Genomic DNA, 15,378 nt, shown 5'->3' on the forward strand with positions numbered 1-15,378 from the left:
TGATTATCCATGTTTCAAGTTTAGTCAGGTTACTAATTGTGATGTTGAGAAGAGCCTGTTATCTATCCACTCTGATGCCATGGGTACTGATGGTGTTGGTCGTGCTATGGTCTACCCCATCCTTGATATTATCCTCCCTAGTATTTCCGCTATTTTCAACAACTCACTATCCTCTAGTTTTTTTCCTCCCATTTGGAAAGATGCCTATATTATTCCTCTTCCCAAAAATAGTAAGCCATCTTCTTTTTCCCATTACCGTCCTATCTCAATTCTTCCTTTTCTTTCTAAAGCCCTTGAACGACTTGTCCATGATCAGCTGAGTAAATTCCTATCAAGAAATGACTTATTAAATCCACTCCAATCAGGTTTTAGACCTGGCCATAGTACGACCACTGCTTTAGTTAAAATCACTGATGACATCCGGCACGGAATGGATAATTTGCAACTAACAGTTCTTACATTACTGGACTTTAGTAATGCGTTTAATTCTGTAGATATTGACATTCTGTTAGCACGCATGCGTTCAATCAACATATCTCCAATGGTAACTGACTGGTTTCGTAGTTACCTGTATGGGCGCCGGCAACGTATACGTATCGACAATACCCTTTCATCGTGGTGTCACACTTCTGCCGGCGTTCCTCAGGGTGGCGTCTTATCTCCTCTTCTTTTCGCGTTATTCATTAACTCTATCACCATGCAACTTCATTCCTCATACCACCTTTATGCAGATGATCTTCAGATATATACACAAGCTTCGTTAAGTGACATTACTACTGCTATACAGACAATTACTAGAGATCTGGACGTAATATCTGACTGGTCTAAATCTTTCGGTTTGGCGTTAAACCCGGCAAAAACTCAGACCATAATTATCGGCAGCCCACGTTACATAGCCAAAATAAATTGGAGTACCCTTCCGCGAATAGAGTTGGATGGAGTATGTATTGAGTATAGTGACAGTGTCAAAAATCTCGGCATCCACTTTGACAGAACATTGTCATGGTCAGTTCAAATGGCTGAGGTTAGTCGGAAAATTTTCATGGCCGCAGGCTCACTCAGAAGATTGGGTAATTTCCTGCCCATAGACACCAAAATTTCGCTTGCACACACCTTACTTCTTCCTATCCTCGATTATGCCGATACCTGCTACCTAGATCTCACCGAAGTCCAATTAAATAAACTTGAGCGCCTTCAAAATATTTGTATTAGGTTTATATTTGGACTACGCAAATATGACCATGTCTCTCAGTTTCGTTCACAGCTCAAGTGGCTCCCTATACGTCTACGCCGGGACTGGCATATCCTCTCTCTTCTTTATTCAATTCTTTTTAACCCTGCAACTCCTTATTATCTCAAAGAAAAATTTGTATTTCTCGGTGCGGCACAAAATCATGGCTTACGCAGTGCAACAAACCTATGTCTTAAAACTCCTTCCCATACTTCCTCCTTCTACACCAATTCTTTCGCTGTGTACGCCGTGCGACTGTGGAACTCACTACCATCCTCCATACGTAGCGCTCAATCATTAGCTATTTTTAAAAATGCTGTAAAATCACACTATCTCTCTCATTAAATTGTCTTTCTACTTTCCTTTCCTTTCTACTAAATTGTCTCTTTCTTATTTGCACATTGCTTAGTTACTGTGTATTATTACTAATTTACTTTTTTAATTTTATATTTATATTTATATTATGTATAATGTATTGTTAGGTGTAACTTCCTGTGGTGGCGCCACCGTCGTGCGGCGCGTCTATAAAAGGCTGCGAAACCCGGTGTGCGGCCTCTTTTGGTCGACAGACGTGCTCTCGAACGAATCTCCGTATCATACCGTGTTTGCTTCATAAGTTCTTTTCCTGATTTTGTTAAAATTAATTATACGATTTGTTATAAGTTTCTTTTATTTAATTAAATTTAGATGATACTCCTAACATCAGAAGTGGGATTCGAGGCCATTTTTGGTCGCGAATAACATTTTTGACTAAGGATTGATTACATGTCGAGTAGAAAACGCCCATCGTTACGAGAGCACGCGTCTCCGTTCTCCACCTATCAAATATAGGTGAACTAGCAGCGTTAATGGACGCAAGTCTCAACAATTGGTGTCGCTGGAACAACGTGTGGTAGCTCAGCGAAACAGGGGTTCGCATATAGCTGCCGACGTAGATGCTGACGACGTGCCTGCGCCGGCACCGGCCCCGCCGCGCTGTCGCCGCCCGCGCAGACAGTCGGCGCGCCAGCCGGACCCGCCAACGAGCGCACCTGGTGCGGTGGCGCGATCGGTTGCTACCTCAACAGACATTACGAAACGTCTTATCGACGTTTAATGTCATGAATCTGGTGAGATCTTTCCATATTTATATTTCATACTTTTAAGTATGCGCAACATTGACGAATAGTTGCGATGAAGTAGATCGTGGTCATTCAGTGAACCGACAGACGGTGTCAGTTTTGTTGTTAAAAGGTGAAGCAAGTGCGTAGTAACGTGAGTGAGCTAGTGATGATCATACTTGGTCATATATGATAGCAAACTACGTAGTATAGAAGTAGATTCTCAAATACGGTGCTATAGTTGCAATATAGTCGGGTAGTATAGAAGTAAATTTAGTTCTTTTGAAAAATAACCTACGGACAAAATCGTATATGCGTTTTGTAAGAATATAGGTCATACTGAATACGCTTACTTTACGCCGTGACTTGGACTAGTGATAATGCACATCGCGACGAAATTATCGCGCCGTAATATGCGGGTACCCACAGATGTTTGGTACGATAGTGGTTCAACAACTTCTTTTAAATCAAAATGATCGTTTTCGTGTTGTAAGATGCACATATTATGCTGTTTAGACGAAACGGATATGCGGTCTAATTATACCCACAAATGTTTAGTACGATAGTGGTTCAACAACTTCTTTTAAATCAAATGATCGTTTTCGTGTTGTAAGGTCCACATATTATGCTGTTTAGACGAAACGGATATGCGGTTTGATTACTTTCTTACTTTATCTGCAAAATTCATAACATCTCACAAGAAGTAACTTCTTAGTACCTTGTGATTATCTTAAATACATCGGTACTCATTGGTAATGATATTTTTAATATTGAAAAGACATTGCGTATACGAAATAACGATTTTTAGCGTATTTTTAGAAACCGCTCTTTTGAAAATAATATAGCGCGTAGTGAATCGATAGCGCGACTTCAATTGATAAATACACCGTTCCGTGGTGATGAAAAAGAAAATTTGTAGTCTTAATGAATAAACATTCTGAATACTTTTTAGTGGCTCAGTCACAGCTATGGTCAATACCGTATAGAGATACACAATCGACTACTTGTTAACGAAGTAGCGTTATGTAGGTACGACGGTTAATTACCGAATCGACCATATAAATTATTTTACGGTTATAAATTAAGCATGCGTGTGAAAATCCAGGTTTACAATTAATTTCCGCTAAGTGTAATTACCTCGCTCCTGAGGTTGTGTATCCTAGGAGACTGAAACTATTTGTAAGAGTCAGGTCAGGCCGAACGTATCCAAAAAGAAATGATGGATTCTTCGTTCAAACAAATTTCAATTTGAGCACTTCATTCATTCATCAAGTAATACTTATTTTTTAATCTTCCGCGTGAACTATCTTATCGTATAAGGAACGAGCGAGGAAGACTAAGTCTGTTGCTTTTTTGAACACTTGTGGTAACTGTACATTTTAAGTTCAAATGTGTGAATACAAACTGCGAATTAGTACTAAATCATTAAAATCTAAATATTAAATACGCAATCAATTGGTTGATTAAGTAAATAAGATTAAAGCGGTGTTAGAGTAGGAAAGTCTCTACAAGCAGTCCTCGTTCATGTGTATGACGGACAGAGAAAATAAATGCCGTAGTAGTTTTGGATACCAAAAACTGTCGAAGCTGCTTGTTGCGGAATACGATGTTGTCGGTTGAGACGATGTATAATAAAAATGAACTGATCAAATGCAAACAATAACATTTAAGGAGAGCTGATATGGTTTGTGCAATATTTAGTTGATATTATTTAGTGATACTGGTCAGCTATCTTATTCGGTATATCCCGTGATACACCCAAATCGCCTCTTGAAATTTTAACGGGGAAAAGAATAGAAACTAGAGAGATGAGATCATCTCTATATTGGCTAGTCAATCCACGTTGCTTATCTTTGACTATTTACAGACTGAAGTCCATACGGATGCAAGTGCACTAGGTTACGGTACTAATTCAAATAGGAAAAGACGGACGCATATACGCAGTAGCTTTACAATATGTGCAGATCCAAGGTACTACTCCTGAGCTCGAGATACTTGCTGTTGTCAAGGCGTTGCAACATCGTCATCTCATCGGAAAACATTTTAGGGTAGTAACTAACTGCAGCGCCCTGAAAATTACACGAGGATCTCTTGCCTAGGGTAGTGCGCTGGTGAATGTGCCTACAGGATCGTGATTTGACGTTTGAATATCGTAAAGGTTAGTCCATTTCTCACGCATCGAAATCCTTTTAATAACATCACGAATCGTAGTAGCATATGCTGCTGATGAGGAAACTTCTTGTACAAGGGCAGTTGAATAGTTTGCGATATATAAAGAAAATAAATCTTAAAGAAAATAATTATTAACATATCTCTATAGGAAAAAAGTCGCGATTATTGTTATATTTCTAAAGACTACGTGTTGACCATATTAACGTTGTCGAGTTCAAATTAGTTGACGGTTTCAAAGTAGGGTCCATCTTGTAAAGAAATATTATAGGGCACGGAATTGTTTGTTTAATGTGTAAACATGTTACCTTATACCTTATATCACGTTCCTCTCCACCCAATGTCCAGGTCCACTATACTTTCAATACCTTATGATGCAGTACATAAAATGTAACAAATACAAACATATTCTCGTACACACAGATGCTTTCTCTATTGTTCTAACCTATACAGAGTCAAAATAATGCAGAGTCAAAAAGGAATTTGAGTTTTTCTAATATAATTTGTATTTTTGAGATAAATATTATCGTAAGGTACTTAGGTAACACCTCGTATAAGGCTTTGTGCAGCATCGAGGGTGCTATAGGATACACCTCGTATAAGGCTTTGTGCAGCATCGAGTGCGTTATAAGATACACCTCGTGTAAGGCTTTGTGCAGCGTCGAGTGTGTATTAGGTAGCACCTCGTATAAGGCTTTGTGCAGCATCGAGGGTGCTATGGGATACACCTCGTATAAGGCTTTGTGCAGCATCGAGTGTGTTATAAGATACACCTCGTGTAAGGCTTTGTGCAGCATCGAGTGTGTTAAAAGATAAACCTCGTGTAAGGCTTTTGTGTAGCATCGAGCGCGTTGTATGATTCACCTAGTGTAAGGCTTTGTGCAGCATCCAGCTTGTTATAGGATACATCTCGTGTAAGGCTCTGTATAGCGTAGTGTGTTATATGTTACCTCTCGTGTAAAGCTTTGTGTGGCTTCTATGTATACATGCTTAGATCAGATTTAGATTAGTCCTTGTGAGGCAACATGATCCTACTTCCAAAAATAAAATGCTTACCACTAACTTATGGTTCACAGGCTGTGAAGAGTCACTGTTGACTCGTTTCCGAGCAATAGCCCTGAGAATACCTTCAGCCTGGACAGAGCGCATAAGATTAGCAGTCGGACCAGACGACGCGCCCTAACCAGAAAGCATCGGGGACGATGCTCCGTCAGGAGAGGCCGTGTTAGGTGTAACTTCCTGTGGTGGCGCCACCGTCGTGCGGCGCGTCTATAAAAGGCTGCGAAACCCGGTGTGCGGCCTCTTTTGGTCGACAGACGTGCTCTCGAACGAATCTCCGTATCATACCGTGTTTGCTTCGTAAGTTCTTTTCCTGATTTTGTTAAAATTAATTATACGATTTGTTATAAGTTTCTTTTATTTAATTAAATTTAGATGATACTCCTAACAGTATGTATATTTATTTATGTTATGTGTGTATATATATATATATATATATATATATGGATATATATGACATATTACTATTATTATTCATGTCCATTCATTCTATCTTGCGCCATCCACCACCTTCTGTCTTTTCTCCTCTACCCAAAGGTTGTCTGGAAGAAATCGCTTTAGCGATAAGACCGCCTTTTGTGCCTAGCCTACCTTTCTGTACATTATGAATATTGTTTTTTCTTTGGATTGTTTTTAAGGTGCAATAAAGAGTTATAAATAAAAATAAATAAATAAATATAAATATATTTTGCATTAAGAAAAAATTGTATGATAAAAATTGTAAAGATAAATTTCTGTCTACTAGGTTATCAACTTATTTATTTGAAGGCATATATACCATACTTATATTAAAATGTGAGCATCGACATTCCTTCATCGATTCGTCATTATATAATAATTCACCTAAATGAAACAAAATGTTGAACTCTCATTATTCTTCGTTCCCCTCTCCTTTAATTATATATAACATTTCAAGTGACAAAAGCATGAGTTAATAATAAAGTTAAATTACAGCAAGTCACCCGATCAAACTCGCACCAAAGACCTAAATAAACGTTTGTTCATGTTTCCAACGACAAACTTAATCTACAGTGTTCAGCGGCCGTAAAGAGTGAAATGTGAAAGCGACTAAAACAGCAAAGTGCAGGAAAACTTGAGGGAAGATGCGGTAAAGATTTCATTTGAAGTGTCTTGGGAGAGGCGAAATAAAATTCCGCTGCCAAGATTTACAGGCGGTTAACAGAAAACTCCTGCGCCCATTTCAAATTCACACAAAGGCTCGACTTTAATTAGTTTCCTTTATAAAATAAGTGGCGCCTAAATTAGATTCTTGACCAACTTAATATTTATAGTCCTGAAGCGCCAAAAACTTACTCCATTTGAATGTAACGTAAAAGTTTTGCTTCTTATATATGCTTCAATACTTCAATGTTTTCACAGTTACTTAGTGGTAAAATCATCTCGTTATGTCAGCTTTATGCGACCAGCCATACCAGTTATCTCGTCAGCCTTTATGCGACCAGCCTGGGGGCAGGCCCTTTTTTATCTTATATAAAATCAATCTTCTTATATTATTATGCAAAAACAATAAACAACAATCGATTATTACATCCTAAGTAATAGGGACTACCAGCCTCTTTACTAACGAGGTATCCCATATCAGGTCAACCTCCACGCGGTCCCCCGAAAACTAACACATATAATAATGAATTGCCACTGTGGGCTAATTAACCTGACCTGACGAGTAGCGTAGACCTGTTTACTACTTCATCATCATCAACAAAAATAAAATACAAATATCTATTAATGGATTATTGGTCAGATAAAGTTGTTAAAAAAATTGGAAAATATCTCTGTCCTAATCCAGAAGTATTTATGCAATAGGTCAGTCAAATTTGTAAAAAATATATTTATGTCATCTATGTAATATAATTAGTGAAACAAAACAAACATAGCTGTACAAAATAGGACCAATTATATTTATCATTAAAACTATAGACTTGATCTTAAAATTAATGGCACTTAACTCCTTTATATAGTCTAGCTGAGGTTTCATTTCATCGCTATAGGTAAAAGGAATCCGGCCTTTTACAACAAAAACATTAATTAATTGAAATGACTTTGTAGTTAAGGTTTTCACAGGTAACAGATGCTGTTAACATTGCTCTGGAGTTCTAACAAATTATTCACTCAGTGAATATCGCCACGTATTAACAAAATATTATCACAGAATACATAATAGTACTCCGCTGTTATTACTTCGGGCTTAATAGAAACAGCTAGTTTTAATTTATTGTTTATACCCATTAGGTAGTTTTATATTATTACAAATTATTGAAATATGTACCTACATCATCATCATTGCCTTGCCTTTATCTCATTATTTGGGGTCGTAAATATGTACCTACATATGCATAAAAAGGTAAAATCTGTAACATCTGAGAATAAAAAAAACAGTCTATAGTCGTGTTTGAATTACAAATAAACAGGTTATTAACATCAAATTCATCTAGGTTTACATATGAAGCAACAGCTTTCAAATAATATTTTAGAACCTGTTTAATCAGATGAAATTATAATTTGACTTTACAATTTCATCTGATTGAGTTAATATGTTATACGCAGACAATGAAAATCGCCACACTAAAGTGCTTTTATTGCTGCTTCTTTCACACAGGTGAACTGTGCAGGGTTTGCGACTTGAAACCACAGCTACAGTCTACATTGTTGTCGGATTCCATTGAACGAAATTGTATCACCAGGCGCTTTATTACGTAACGCTGTTACTAACAATCTCATTTCAAATAGATTTAAATTACATATACTAGGTCGATTTAATGAACATAGGATAATAAGTATTCTATAAAGGATGGAACATTAAAACACCGACTTCTTTTCGCATAGTGAGAGCACGCACTTATTTTATATATGACACCGAGCGTCACCGCTATCGTCTCAGTCCGACTACAATATTGTGTAGAAAACGGATAGAATTATATTAATTAGATTGTGCGCACTCTCAAATGTATTTATTAAAAAAATAATATAGAATATACAAATACAGAAACGTATCGTATATATTTATGTAAATATACGTACATATAATAATAAAAATAACTATGTATATAAAAAAGTAACCAAAATGTTTTAAGAGCGTAGTGCGTCGCCTACATATTCCTTTTTTTAAATATAATTTTAGTAAGGATTACTTTGAATGGCAATAGAATTGCCGATGTCACGTTTCTGAAATAGGCTATTTCGATGACGCTTCTACAAGACTAACGCATCGTACAGGACTTCTATGCCATATTCAGATATCGGCATAAAAACACAATTTTTTTTCACGTACAACGGGCCCAAACGAGATGCTGATTGCCGAAAATGGAGTTCCGCTTACAATTACAACCCTATCTTTTAAATTCTTGGACCAAATTAAACATAATGTAGCATTCATAAAAATTTGCTTAAGAAAAGACGTAATAATCTATATAATTAAATATAAGGTTATACCAAATTACTATAAACAAAAACAAGTCAGTTATATTTATTACGCATAATAGAAACAAATTGAATTTATGGAAACATCACGGCGCTCTGTGTCTTTTAGAACAATCCCCATAAAGCTCCCTTGAGCCGACCCCGCCGATACAGGCATCGAAAAAGATTTTATCTCAGAACAAAGTCACGGTGAGAGACATTTGCGACTTTTGATTTAAACAGCTAACACTCCTGAGTATTTGCTCAAAGATTTATATCTATTTAAGTAACATATAGTATTATTATGGATATACTATTCACTTATTTATATACTTTTCATTCTTTTCACCTTTTTAGATTTTAATTCGAATGCAATGTCAGTTCGAATTAGAATAAAAATAATATAAGGTCTCACATATGCCTTAGATACACTGTAAATTTTATTCAAATCTATTCAATTGTTTATGCTTAATTAAGTAAATAACATGGAATCATCTTTTATGACATTATCATTTATAACAGTAGCAAATACATACAAGTCATTCAGAATTCTGTCTGTCGGTCTATTTGTTGCCTTTTAGCGCCAATAAATTTGAAGATATGTTGATTATATTACGAAAACGAACATTTATCTTTTACCTAAAAAAACCAGACAAAATCCTATTTAACAGCTATTATAGTCATGACAATTAATTTAAAAAACATAGACTTTAAAGTCTCCTCTAGTAGCTTCTATCTTTTGGTCTCGTCTCGAGTAACTAAATGTAGGCAAAACCTCTTTGAGAGACGCCGACGTTCATTGCCCATGCTATCGAAGTAGCTACCGGTGTCCAAGGTTCTTTTTTTGTAACTACTCTAATGGCCGCAACTGGCTTACAGGAGCACTTGACAACAATTCCTGCCTGGCTGATAGAACTTTAGTCCAAAAGTTCGAATCTAGGTTCAGGTCGTAGTAATTACGATTCCGTTGGAATGGGCAAGGGATCGATTGGGATTTAATGCCTTTACTAAATAGAAAACTGGCGACCCATTTGCATAATCCTAGGTAGCTAGTCCCCAGGGTACTTATTGCAGCCGTAGAGTGCCTATAGTACATATATTTTTTATCCATTTACCCAGCATAATACTTATAAGTAACTTACTGTATATTTCTTATATTATGATTAAATATGTAAACAATAAATTGAAAAGTTAAATAAGAATCAGCTATACATATAAATAAAATTGGAGTGTCTGTTTGTAATATTGAAATAACCGTTCTTTACTACATGCATCTGAATATAAATACGGTACATACACCAAAATAACATTTTTCACAATTTTTGTCTGTCTGTCTGTTCCGGCTAAAAAAGTAGCTATTTCAGAGATAGCTGGACCGATTTTGACAGGACTTTTTTGGCAGGTAGCTGGTGTAATAAGGAGTAACATAGCCTATATTTATTTTAGGAAAATTATATTTTTTAGAAAAATAATACAAATTCCACGCGGACGACGTCGCGGGAACCGCTAGTGTAAAATAAAATTGAACTGTAACAAGCAAAGATCATTAATTATTTTAATTTCGTTGATCATAGCTAAATAATGAGTCAGGATATTTAAAGCAAATAAAAGAATTACAAGTATGTTGTATTCAACTCGAGGATAATAATAGTCTAAATAGCAATGACCAAATGAAATATTGCTAAGGATATAACCCCTGACTTTGATAGTCGGTATCTGGCGGTTGAGTGTTGAGACGGTCGTGTCACGAAGCTTTAATAGGATTTACCCAATGTTTCGCCCTCAGTTTAAATAAATTAGGGATCGACCTATATATTCATACATAAATAATTATAAAGAAACTACATAAAGTGCTCATTTAATAATTTATTATTAAATTAACATGTGCCAGATATTTTTAATAATGTTAGTGAAAATGTGTACTTTTGAATTCAAATGTAAGTAAATTAATTATTACGATTATTGGTAATAAAGAAGAGAGCCTATATTTTCAATATGTATCGTTCGCATGCTAGAAATTAAAATTTCCATTTGTAACAGGTTAAATTGTGCAATTCAGTTATTATAGCATAGCGGTCTCAAGTCGATTTTTTCTTCCTTGCGCAATAATTATACAAAATTGTGTGCATAATTTCATTTGCCCACTTTAGCTGGCAAGCAAATGTAAACTGTAGTTAAGATATAGCATTCAAATTATACGGTGCAGAAGCATCTTAGTTTTATTATCTTAACAAGCACAATATATATGCGTTTTGAATATTTAAAAACTCTTCAAATTTTGAATGCAATTTTCTTATTCATTCCACTGTAGGTACAGTAGTGTTTGTACAGTTTTAACCTCCGCTTATCGTTTGGAAATATCTCGGTATCTCTTAAAGGAATTACCAAACCATATTTGTCCTAGAATTTTTTCCTTGAATGGAGTAGGCCGTTTGTCATCTCTAAGTTTATAAAATATTATAATTTCAATATTGTTTCCCGGCTTTAAAATTGTGTCGTCGTTCACTGAGTTAAAAAAAATGCAGCGTTATACGATACAACAACGTGTCTTCATTTTATTTAACATAATGAAAGTTTGACGTCCGCTGTTCTCTGTATAATTTTATACATTATATGTCAAAAAAAAGTTTTAACCTTGTCAACTTGAAATAATTATTACAAAAATTCTTAGAGACAAAGAACTGGATCAGTTCAGTTGGAGAGCTAAATTCACTGGTCGTCCAAAAATAAACCATTCTATATAGAAGCAGCGCGTGTTGGTAAAAACCCAGAAACATCAAATCAGCGTCGTGGACGAGAATTTCAAGATTTAAGAACCTCTCTACAGCGTATTCTCATAAAAGATCTGTGTCTGCCTGCTTACAAAATTCAATTACCACAACAACTGAAGCCTAATGAGCATGAACAGCGAAGAAAGTTGGTGGAATGGATTATTAATCGACAAAAAGTGAATGCTGGTTTATCGAACAAAATAATTAGGGGCATCACAATTTCACTTCGATTTTTTTGTTAATCGCCAAAATTGCCGATTAACAAATCCTCGTTTGTTAATCGCAAAAATCGGCTCGGAGAACCGGGAGACCGAGAGAGAGTGATTAGCGAAAAACAAATGCACCCACAACGTGTCACTGTTCGGTGCGGATTTTGGGCAGGAGCCATCAGAACATACTTTTTTGAGATTGAGGCCGGTTAAGGAGCAGCTGATGATGGTGCTTGATATCGCAAAGACACAGTTGTTTCCTCTGAAATTAGGTATCTGAAATGATATGTTGATGTAGCCAATAATTGATTTCAACTAGACAGTGCCACATATCATACAGCTAATGAAACAATTCAATTAGTACATGAGACATTGCCTGGTCGTGTAATCTCTCGATTAAATGATCAGAATTAGATCATGTGATTTAACAGCATTTTATTTTTTCTTATGGTGTTATTTAAAGTGTTAGACTACAATTCTACAACCACAGGTGCATTAGACGAGCAACGAAATTCAGCCACAATTATGCAGGTCATGAAAAATATCGACAAAAGGATGTGTAGGTATATGCCAGAAAAGCCGTAGAGGCCATTTGCCAGATGTGTTATTACATAGCATATAAACATTACATAGTATAACAAACATATTTACTTTTTGATTAATTTAAAAAATAAATACCTAAAACCTCAATAAATACCTCTTTTATATTTAATTAAAATATTGAATTAATTTTGGGATAACCTGTATAAATAAATAATAACATAAATCAAACATAGAGGAAGTTCATTAAAAAATAATATGAAATAAATATAAAACATTTATAACCCTCAAACACGTACTGCAATAGCGGTCAAGTTAAATAGCAAGTATTAGCACAACTTCAAGTGAAAATTAATTGAAATTGTAATTTTACGAATGGTTGATTAAGGTTGTTAATGGTTCAATAGGAGAATAGTATGAACTAATCGAATTAGTGAAAACAGTGTTGCTATTGGATTTAGGGGAATTTTTAGCTCATTAATGATTGACAAAAAAAAACAAAATTACAAGTCTGCAGGCTAAAAAAACAGAACTTAGCAGGCTTGCTTAACTTATTAAAAACTACAGCTATAATTATTTTTAATGGGAAATGGTGACTACTAATACAAATTTTTGTAGGTTTTTTTTATTTGGCGGTAATATTTTAATAATAAGGGAAAAGCAGGTCATCCTCTGCAATGAAACGAAGTTGTACTAATATATTTTTATCCTAATCGTAGTTATACCTAGATTATTTATAATTAGATATGCCTTAATTGTAGGAAATTCCTATTATCTATTTATATTAATTTATTGAATTCATAGAAATTCTATATTTTCTGCTGTAATACACCATAAGATTTCCGATCACTATTGTACAGCGATGGCGTGCACCAGCAGCTCATCGCCGTCACCGTCGCCGGACGTGTCGGCCGCGCTGGCGCTGGACTCACCGGTTAACCGGCGTATTATTTGATTACTTTACAGTGCGCAATAAATTAAAAGCTACTGATTTCAGTCAAATATTAAATTTAAAATGTCCTATAAAAATTTACACAGAGTTATATAATATTTTTACGGCCATTTACAACACTTCTTACAAAACTATGTTAAAAATACTAATAGAGGAAGAAAGGGTTGGGTAAACACTAAAATAAAAAATATGATAAAAATAAGAGATCAGTTATTCATTACATGGTTTAATGATAAATATAATATGTTAAAAGGCTAAAACTATACAAGATACAGAAACAAATGTAACAAATTAATTTCAAAAACTAGAAATTAACATAAAATAAAATGCATTAATGAATGTAATGGCAATGTTAAAAAATTTTGGGAAAGAATTAATTATCTCTTAGGTAACAATAAAAAATCTATAGACGATACCTATTATTAAAAAATATGAAATATGATGGTCATACTTCCCAAATTGCTAGTAACTTTGCCACAACATTCCAGTCGGATGTTGAAAACATTAAACACGTATGTAACGAGACATGGATTCCTAGATCTAGTTATGTGAGTGAATCATCAGTGTCTATGAGGTGGAAGCCAGTTACGCAGTATAATGTCCAAAAAGTAACTGGCCCCGACTACATACGCATGGTTGACTTAAAATATATTATAAGAGAAATTAGTCCTGTCATATCCAAGTTAATAAATTTGTCTATTTCTATGTGTATGTTCCCATGCAAACTTAAAGAATCAAGTGCGCCCGGTACACAAAAAAGGAAATTGTAAAATTCTAATTACAGACCAATAGCCATATTATCAAGTGTAGAAAAAATAATTGAGAAGTGTCTGATTGATCAATTGAGTAGTTATCTTGGTAATAATGAAATAATAGATAAGTGTCAGTATGGATTCCAAAAAGTGAAAAGTACAACTTCACTTTTAGCAAAATTTACAGATGATGTCAATGGATTTCTTAACGAAAAAAAAATAATTGTTGCCATTTTCTATGATTTCAAAAAAGCCTTTGACACCCTCCAGCACGAGCCTCTTCTGCAGGCAATGGAGGAGGGTGGGGTGAGAGGGCCACTTAACAGCTGGTTCCGTGATTATCTCACTGCGCGCACCTACCGAGTTAGAGTGGGAGTAAATTGTAAACCTTGGTATGCAAATAGACGAAAATTTTAATTGGAGATATCATATAGAAAAACTTTGTGATAAAATGCGAGTTATGTTGTGTAAATTCAATAATTTGCAATTTAAATTACCACCATAAAAAGTATTAAGGTGTTTGTATATGGCTTTAAAAGATTCTATGATCGGCTATGGTCTTGAATGTTATGGTTTAACATTTAAAACTTATATAGAAAAAATTGAAATAATATAAATAAGATTTTTAAAATTAATTGTAGGGGAAAAACTAAAAATAACATTTAAAGACAACTATAAAGAGTTATTTAAAATTTGTAACATTCTACCTGCATCAGAAAAACATACATAGGTACTTATTAGCTACTAAAAACCACAGCAAACAACACCATATGACGAAAACAAGCCATAGTATAGAAACTAGGAATTGTGTACAAGGGAAATACGAAACCCCACTCCTACATCTAAATAATTATTATGGATATCGACTGTTACAATTAAAATTGACTGAAATATTTAATAAAATGCCTCAACATATCAGAAATCAAAATACCTAGATATAAATCTCTTTGTATAAATTATAGAAACCATTTATTAAAAACATATAACCTAGAAACTTAATAAACATAAAAATCTTGTCCTTATTTAATAGTATTTAATACTTAAATATTGTAAAACGGAGTACTGTATTTTATGTGTACGTTAAAATACTGTCTAAAATAATATATAAACATGTACCTATTTGTAAGTAGATAAGAGAGAACTACGTGCCTGCAGACAAATCCCGACAAGTTTTGCAG

At 34.7% G+C, this 15,378-nt stretch overlaps 1 protein-coding gene across 2 annotated transcripts in view; it reads left to right on the forward strand.

Annotated features, from left to right (window-relative positions):
* The window catches only part of LOC131846095 (CD151 antigen-like), an 81,698-nt gene that overhangs the window by 51,035 nt on the left and 15,285 nt on the right, over nt 1-15,378 (forward strand). Inside the window, exon 1 of one of the 2 annotated variants that reach the window (XM_059195317.1) lies at nt 10,853-10,913. The exons of the other annotated variant lie outside the window; for it this stretch is intronic. The gene's annotated coding sequence lies outside the window, so the exon portion shown is untranslated. Of the gene's footprint in view, nt 1-10,852; nt 10,914-15,378 lie in introns of those variants that run through there. 2 annotated transcript variants of the gene reach the window in all.

This window comes from Achroia grisella, unplaced genomic scaffold, assembly GCF_030625045.1.
Source record: "Achroia grisella isolate CSIRO2021 unplaced genomic scaffold, CSIRO_AGI_Agris_v1 utg501, whole genome shotgun sequence".
NCBI classification, from domain to species: domain Eukaryota; kingdom Metazoa; phylum Arthropoda; class Insecta; order Lepidoptera; family Pyralidae; genus Achroia; species Achroia grisella.